The sequence below is a fragment of the Neomonachus schauinslandi genome, chromosome 11 (assembly GCF_002201575.2).
Source record: "Neomonachus schauinslandi chromosome 11, ASM220157v2, whole genome shotgun sequence".
NCBI classification, from domain to species: Eukaryota; Metazoa; Chordata; class Mammalia; order Carnivora; family Phocidae; genus Neomonachus; species Neomonachus schauinslandi.
In genome coordinates, this window is record NC_058413.1 from 311,599 (window position 1) to 319,642 (window position 8,044).

Here is an 8,044-nt window from a genome sequence, read left to right on the forward strand (position 1 = left end):
CCCGATGCAGTACTCGATCCCAGGACCCTGAGCTGAAACCAAGAGTCAGATGCTTAACCCACTGAGCCACCTAGGCGCCCCACACAGTCTAATTTTTAATGGCCACATCATGCAACTGTCTGAACATAGCCAGTTTACGCAACCAATTTCTACAGATTGACATTTAGACTGCTTTCAGGTTTTTCTGGCTTTACAGCATATTCTCCCACGTGGTTATCTTCCTGGTACACCACCCAAGAGGGGGGCTTGCCTGGTTCTGAGGTCCTTCCAAGACACTGCCCACCTGCCGACCGGAAACGCTGCAAAGTCCACCAGCTTTGCCCACACTCCCGTGTCCCCATACCTGCGAGCCAGTTATGCCAGCCCAATAATGCAAAGTGCCTGGGCTCCCCTTTTCAATTTCAGCCAATTCCCCCCGACGTGCTGTCCCATTTACGTTTTTGTCGTCCCCACGTGATTTGTCCATCCAGCTCTCCCCAGGGTTCTCGGATGCCCAGACTCGGGCAGAGCTGCCGGGAGTGGAGATGGCTATGCCCAAGGCCCAGCATCCTGTGCGGTGACCCGGGAAAGTCCTCTCTGCCAGGGCTGTCCTCCCGGGGTGGGGGGGGCTGTTCTTTGGGGAATAACGGTCGAGGGTTACTCAACTTGGGGTAAAATGTCGGCTTAGCCAGCCCTTACTTGGATACTTGCTGGGCGCCAAAAGACCAAGGGATCAGATCGAACCTCCAGAACGTATGCGGAGAACCACCAAGACGCAGACCACGCAGGCGCGCACCCAGTGCCCCAGCGCAGGGACTCCCAGCATGCCCCGGGAAGCAGGCTGGCGGCAGGTGCGCACGCGCGAGGGCGCACTTGGACGCCCTGACGTCACCGGCACGCGCCGACTTCCAGCCCCGACGCGCTTCCCCCCCCCCACTCCTCCTCCCGCCGTACCCCGCTACCCCTGCTCCTGCATCCCGCTCTCCAGTGTCGCTTCAAGAGCGCGCGTTTATCCCGGGCAGCATGGCCGCAGGAGCGCCCGGCGCGCGTCCACAGGCGGGCGCCGGTAAGAGCGGACCCCAGGCACGGACCGCAGGAGTCACTGACCTCCAGACCACGGACTGGGAGAGGGAGGGCCCACGCCCGACCGGGGCGGGGCCTGGCGGGGCGCGGTCTTGCTGCCGCGTCGGGACGGGCGGTGGGGCGGGGCCTGGGCGTCGGGGGCGGGGCCTCGCGTGGGGCGGACGCAGGCTCTGCGGGGGGGCCTGAGTGTTATGGGCGGGGCCTTGCGTCGGGGCGGGGCCTCGCTTCGGGGGCGGGGCCTCGCATGGGGCGGACGCACGCTCTCCGTGGCGGGACGTGGCGGCGGGGCGGAGCGGCGTTCCGGTGCGGCCCTCCCGGTGTCCCGCCTGGCAGGTGTGCCTGGGACGTCCGGCCCAGGCGGTCACATTAACGTGACGGGGCTGGGGGCTCGGTTCGGCGACTTGGGGCAAAGTCTGGGGCTGGACATTCTGCACGGCGGTACTCTGCGGAGCACCGACTACTTGGTAGAGCTGGGCAGTACACATAGGTAGATAGACACAAAGATGAAAGCGTTGTTCATTAAGGCAACGTTCGTAATCAATGGACAGTGGTTCCTTTATCTATCATTGTCAAGAACTTAATAATTCTGTGTCTCACTAAATGCATTCATTCAATAAATATTTCTTGTGTAACGCCTCTGTGCCCGCTGTGTTGTAGGTGCTGAGGATTCAACACTGAGCCGAGCAGGCAGAGATCCCTGGGGGGGGGGAAGCCTGGGAGGAGGGGCCAGGAGCTGAGGGGCGTGGCCCGTGTCCGCCGAGTGAACAAGTGGTGCTCAGCCGAGGATGTGAAATGGAAAGCTGGGTACGGAGGAGGGGAAGAAAGGTACCTGTCCTCCAGGAGCGCCAGTTCCTGCTGCAGCAAAAGGGATGGGAGGGTGCTTCAGAAAGAAATGGCTTTTCCGGGCGCCTGGGTGGCTCAGTCGGTCAAGCGACTGCCTTCGGCTCAGGTCATGATCCCAGGGTCCCGGGATCGAGTCCCGAGATCGAGTCCCGCATCGGGCTCCCTGCTCGGCGGGGAGCCTGCTTCTCCCTCTGACCCTCCCCCCTCTCGTGTGCTCTCTGTCTCTCTCATTCTCTCTGTCTCAAATAAATAAATAAAATCTTAAAAAAAAAAAAAGAAATGGCTTTTCCTGAGAACTTACTTCTTCAAGTGCTGAAGTTTTATTTTAACAACTTTAATAGAAACTGTTTAATTATACTATTCACTTGCCGTGAATCATTGACTGTGATTAACTTTTCTAAAATTAATTTGCACACACTTTGGGAGACCTTCTGTGGGCCAGCACCACTGCAGGTGCCTGGGAGGAAGAAGGGGTAAGCCAGGCCGAGCTTGCAGCCTGGAGCCACAGGTGGGAGAACGCAGAGGTCACTGGTACCCTCCGGGTATCACACAGCTGGGTTGTTCAGAGGAGGGAGAAGAAACCACCATCAACTGTTTTTGCTGAAATACAGTGATGCTCTTGTGGCATCTTAAAGTGTGCCTGCTGCCTGATGCGCCCAGTCTTGCTGTCCCTGTTTTAGTTCATTTCTTTGTGTTTATTTTTTTTTAAAGATTTTATTTATTTATTTGACAGAGACAGAGAGAACACAAGTAGCCAGAGAGGCAGGCAGAGGGAGAGGGAGAAGCAGGCTCTCCACTGAGCAGGGAGCCCGACGCAGGGCTCGATCCCAGGACTCTGGGATCATGACCTGAGCCGAAGGCAGCTGCCTAACCGACTGAGCCACCCAGGCGCCCCTCATTTCTTTGTGTTTAATGGGAAATACTATCAAAGGCTGTTGGAATTGTGCCTAAAGTGAGTAAATGTCTGAGCACCAATTGGAAATGTTCTTACACAAATAAACATTATGAACTTTGGTACATAAACATTATGACTTATATTTTGGGTGCTTATCAACAAGTAAGTTGTGGGCTAGTCCCCAATTCTCAGAATTGACATTTTGGCAGATGAAGTTTGCAAGTAAGGGAACTACATGCCAGAGCTGATCGTTAGATTGTACTAAACTGCTCTTCTGGTGGTCTTTAAAGGAGATGGTTGAGCACAGGGCCTGGAACCAGCTGACCTGGGGTGACCTTTCCCTGTGATGACCAGCTTGGTCATTTTCATCTGGACACTAGCACCACCCAGTCCCTCCCTCTGGGCAGTGAGGATTCTCTGACATAATGCAGGTAAATGCTCACATGAGCTCCAAATATTGTTTATGCAAGTGTATGCTGCAAAAACAAGGCACTTTGAGTTGGAATCTGAGTGTGAGGTTTAGAATTCATCACAGGACACCAGAAGGGCTCCACTGGGCTGACTCTGGGACTGGCTTCCTTGCCTACCAAAAGAGTTACATTTTTTGGAAAGCTGCTAAAGTGGTCTACTTTCATTTTATTCTTTTCTATGCCATAACCTATTAGATTTGTTTCCCAAAATTCTTGATAAAGAGAACTATTTAAAACAAACGTTTCGCCCTGAGGCTGTTTGCTCCCCTTTGTGACATCCCATAGGGATGTGAGGACTTGTCTGCTGTGAGAATCAGTGAGGAACATGAGGGAAGGTGCTTGTCGACTTTGAGACACCCTATGAAGCCGAGCATGAAGGTTACCACCATACATGTGGCTGAACCCTCTCCCAGACAGTACGTGGGCCACAAGGCAGGCTGCATGGGATTCACAGGAACTTATGTCTTTATTTTGGAGCTCACCTGATTCTCCCAGTTATGTCTTTTTTTTTTTTTTAAGATTTTATTTAATTATTTGTCAGAGAGAGAAGGAGACAGAGAGCATAAGCAGGGGGAGCTGCAGACAGAGGGAGAAGCAGGCTCCCCGCTGAGCAGGGAGCCGGATGTGGGGCTCGATCCCAGGACCCAGGGATCATGACCTGAGCCGAAGGCAGACGCTTAATCACTGAGCCACCCAGGCGTCCCATCTTTATCTTTATTTTTAAACTTAGTTCAGCTGATGTGGGACTTAGGATTTTTGGTATATAGAAGTACTCCCCCACCCAGTTTCACATTGTCCCCTCCCAGAGGGGACCACTCTTGCTCATTTCCAGTGTTCATTCTGTCTTCTCGATCCAGCCCCTTCCCACCTGCCCCATAGGCTTCAGTCCCCACCAAACTACATGTTTTCTGAAATAGCCTTTGGATTCGTTTTGCCTTTTCCTCAATGCCTGTTGCAGCATCCCAACATAGAGGGTCTCAGGAAACAGGAACGGGGGAGCCAAGGAGAGAAACCCCAGTATATGTTTGTGAGATGCTGCCCAGGTGTATCTTTGGGTGGAGTCCCTGTTCCTATTCTGCTTCTGTAAATAATATATTCCTTTAAAAAATATCTTGTTTATTGAAATGTAAGGCGCATACAGAAAATGCTCATAGTGAATATAGAGAGCACACTGGATTTTCCCCAACAACCCCTCAGGTGAAATAGAACCCATTTAGGATGGAGTAGCAAGTGTTTCAGGATTAGCTTGATCGGTGGCTGCTCTGAGTTTGTGTGAGTGGTTATGTAAGTGATAGTTTGTAACTTACACCAGAGATGACCAGATGGGTTTTGTCCTAAGGTTTGGAATGTAGAGTGCCCTCTAATTTATGGGCTAAGTTCTGTCATTTGGCAGGAGGAAGTTCACACGGGGGCAGGTGTAGGGGAACTTTTGCATACCCTTTTCAGGCTCAGGGTCCTTGGCACAAGTGAGAAGGGTTTGGCTTTAAGTTGCTGGTTTCAGTCATACAGTGAGGAAGCAGCCAGTCAAGGGAACAGCGTGTGCTTCGGGAGTCCTGTGTCCTGTGCTGGCACGGTGATCTCAGCGCAGGGATGACATTCTTTCCCCTCCTGCATGTAAACATTGCAAAGATTAGACATTCCTATAGGACCCCTGGTCAGACACACCAGCCTGCCCACAGGAGCTGGTGAGGACAGCTGTGCACAGCTGTGCAGTAGTGGGCACCAGAGGCCTCGGTCAGCTACCTTGGTGAGGCCAGGGAAGCCACTTTGTGCAGGAGATACTTGAGCTCACATGGTACGGAGGAAAGCACGTGCAAAGGCAGAGGGGTTTAAAAAAACCCTCTTCTTGGGCGCCTGGGTGGCTCAGTTGGTTAAGCGTCTGCCTTCGGCTCAGGTCATGATCCTGGAGTCCCAGGATCGAGTCCCACATCGGGCTCCCCGCTCGGCGGGGAGTCTGCTTCTCCCTCTGACCCTCCTCCCTCTCATGCTCTGTCTCATTCTTTCTCTCTCAAATAAATAAATAAAAATCTTTAAAAAAAAAATTTAAAAAAAAAACCCTCTTCTTATCTCTACTTCCACAGGCTCATTTTTGCCTGTTTTTGGGCTTTATATAAATGGAATTATATGGCATGTTATCTTCTTTGCTGAACAGTGAGTGACAGCCGTCCATTTCATTGTGAGCGGCCGTGGTCTAGTTGGTGTCCCTGCTATGTTTTCTACTGCATGGATATACCATGTTTGACTTACCCAGTCCTTCTTGATGTACAGCTAAGTGTTTCCAAAACAGTAGGTTTGGGCTATTACGGGTAGCAATGCTATGAACATGCACGTCCTTTGCCGAGTGTATGTGAGCGTTTCTGTTGAATGTATACCTGGGAGGGTAGTTTGGGCACCAAGATTGTGGAGGCCTCTTAACGTGAGTTGGGAAATGTTGCCACATTTTCTGTCTTTTCAAAGCATTTGTGTAATATTGGTGCTAACTATTCCTTAAATGTTTTATAAAATCCATTAGTGAAGTCTTTGTTTTCTTCTGAAGAAGTTTTTTTTTTAAAGATTTTTTTTTGTATTTATTTATTTGAGAGAGAGAATGAGATAGAGAGAGCATGAGCGGGGGAGGGTCAGGGGGAGAAGCAGACACCCCGCTGAGCAGGGAGCCCGATGCGGGACTCCATCCTGGGACTCCAGGATCATGACCTGAGCCGAAGGCAGTCTCTTAACCAACTGAGCCACCCAGGCGCCCTCTGAAGAAGTTTTTACGTCATGGATTCTATTTCCTTAGTAGTTCTAGAACCATTCAGATTTTTCTATTTCTTTCGTGATGGTTTTTGTAATACAAATGTCAGTCATGTCAGGTTTGTGAATCTTTGGTTAAAATCTACATCTTTGGGGCGCCTGGGTGGCTCAGCTGGTTAATCGTCTTCTTTCGGCTCAGGTTATGATCCCAGGGTCCTGGGATCGAGTCCTGCATCCGGCTCCCTGCTTAGCGGGGAGCCTGCTTCTCCCTCTCCCTCTGCCTCTCTCTCTTCAAATAAATAAAAATATAAAATCTACATCTTTGGTGGATTCTTTTGTCTTGTCAACTATTTTAAGAGAGGAATATTGACTCTCTAGCCACAGTTGTGTTTCTCCTTTCAGTTATGTTAGGTTTGTGCTTTTCTATTTCTAGACTATGTCATGAGCCTCATCTTACCATCTCAGCAAATGGACTCTTTATCTTTTGAGATGCTCCTCTTTATGTCAGCAAGCACTTAACTCATACTCTAACTAACTGAAACCCATTTTTCTGATTTCTTATTGCACTTGCTTGAAGCATTGATGAGCTGTTCTACAGTGACTGGAACATTCCACCTGCCAGGCCAGAAAAGCCCTAAGAGCAACAGAATGCCTAGAAGACCACCCGCCATATGTCCCCTCCCCAAGCCAGGACCACACGCTGAACGCGTACCAATCCCCCCAACCCAGGATCACGTGCTCTCTGCCTGCTCTCTTGCACGTACCCCCTGAACTTCTTTCTGTAAAACTCTCAGGGTCCATCTTGACGCCAGAGAGGTTGGCTGTTCAGGCCTGAGCCTGCCACCTCCCCTGGCTGCCAGCATCCAAAATAAATCTCTCCCTCCCTCCCAAACCCTTGTGTCTTGAGTTTTTGGCTTCTCTTGCAATGCGTTTACCAAGTTTGTTCAACAATATTGGCAAACCTGGCCAGGAGCTATGCCTTTGATTTGTCCAGCCCTGCAGGATTCCCCTGGACAGAGCAGTAGGCCACGGCAGCACGCCCGAGTTTGCCCGTTCCCTCCCTGAGTTAGCAGCTGTGATGGATGGCTGACGTGCATCTCTCGGGACGCTGGTTGGGAAGTCTGTTTTTGATAACACAGCCATGCCAGCTTCCTTTGGGGTACTGCTTACATGGTACGCTTTTTTCCATTCCCTTACTCTTAACATTCCTAGATTCTTTTATTTAAGGTGTTCTCTTATAAGTAGAATGTAGTTGACATTGGTTTTTTTCCCTAGTCTGACAATCTCTCTTTTCATTGGAAAATTTAGACTGTTTACATTTAATTTAATCATTGATATATTTTGGGCTCTTTATTTTTTCTGCCTATTCTGTTTCTGTTTTTCTCTTTTTTTTTTCCTTTTGCCATCTTCTGGATTTTTATTTTATTATTTTCTCTGGTTTGGTAGTTTTGCATTCTTTTAGTATTATTTTAGTAGTTACTCTAGAGATTATACATGTGTCTTTGACTTATTAAAGCTTAATATAAGTTTATACTTTAGCCACAACCTGGACAGTACAAGGACCTTTGTGAATAATAATCATTAATTAATAATAAATGATAATAAGTAAATATTTATAAATTATTATTAATTTATGTAGTCAGTATTCATTTAGAATTTTGTTGCTCTTCAATCCTGACATCTTCCTACTTCCATCTGGGGTTACTTTTTTTTTTTTTTCTGCCTGAGGAACCCCTCTACTGTTTCATTTGGCATGAGTTTACTCGTGATAAATACTGCCAGTTTTTGCTTTTCTGAAAATTTCTTTGTGTTCCTCTATTTTTGAAGGATATTCTTTAGTGGGTATAGAATTATAGGTTGGGGGGCACCTGGATGGCTCAGTCACTGGGCATCTCCCACTCCCCCTGCTTGTGTTCCTGCTCTTGCTATCTCTCTCTCTGTCAAATAAATAAATAAAATCTTTTAAAAAGGGGGGCGCCTGGGTGGCTCAGTCGTTAAGCATCTGCCTTCGGCTCAGGTCATGATCCCAGGGTCCTGGGAT

General features: G+C 49.2%; 1 protein-coding gene and 1 long non-coding RNA gene across 4 annotated transcripts in view; one reads left to right on the plus strand and one right to left on the minus strand.

The window, feature by feature from the left end:
* The window catches only part of RNH1 (ribonuclease/angiogenin inhibitor 1), a 13,269-nt gene extending 12,150 nt beyond the window's left edge, over window positions 1–1,119 (minus strand). The window contains exon 1 of one of the 3 annotated variants that reach the window (XM_021692171.2): window positions 1,087–1,119. The gene's annotated coding sequence lies outside the window, so the exon portion shown is untranslated. Of the gene's footprint in view, window positions 1–678; window positions 765–941; window positions 1,034–1,086 lie in introns of those variants that run through there. The other 2 variants (XM_021692172.1, XM_021692170.1) reach the window with 2 other exon arrangements.
* A 372-nt stretch (window positions 1,120–1,491) lies between these two features.
* On the plus strand, window positions 1,492–6,706 carry LOC110582250. Its single transcript, XR_002480434.1, has 3 exons — window positions 1,492–1,549; window positions 3,155–3,231; window positions 6,581–6,706. It is a non-coding gene; the product is annotated as an uncharacterized LOC110582250 (long non-coding RNA).
* The last annotated feature ends 1,338 nt before the right edge of the window (window positions 6,707–8,044 follow it).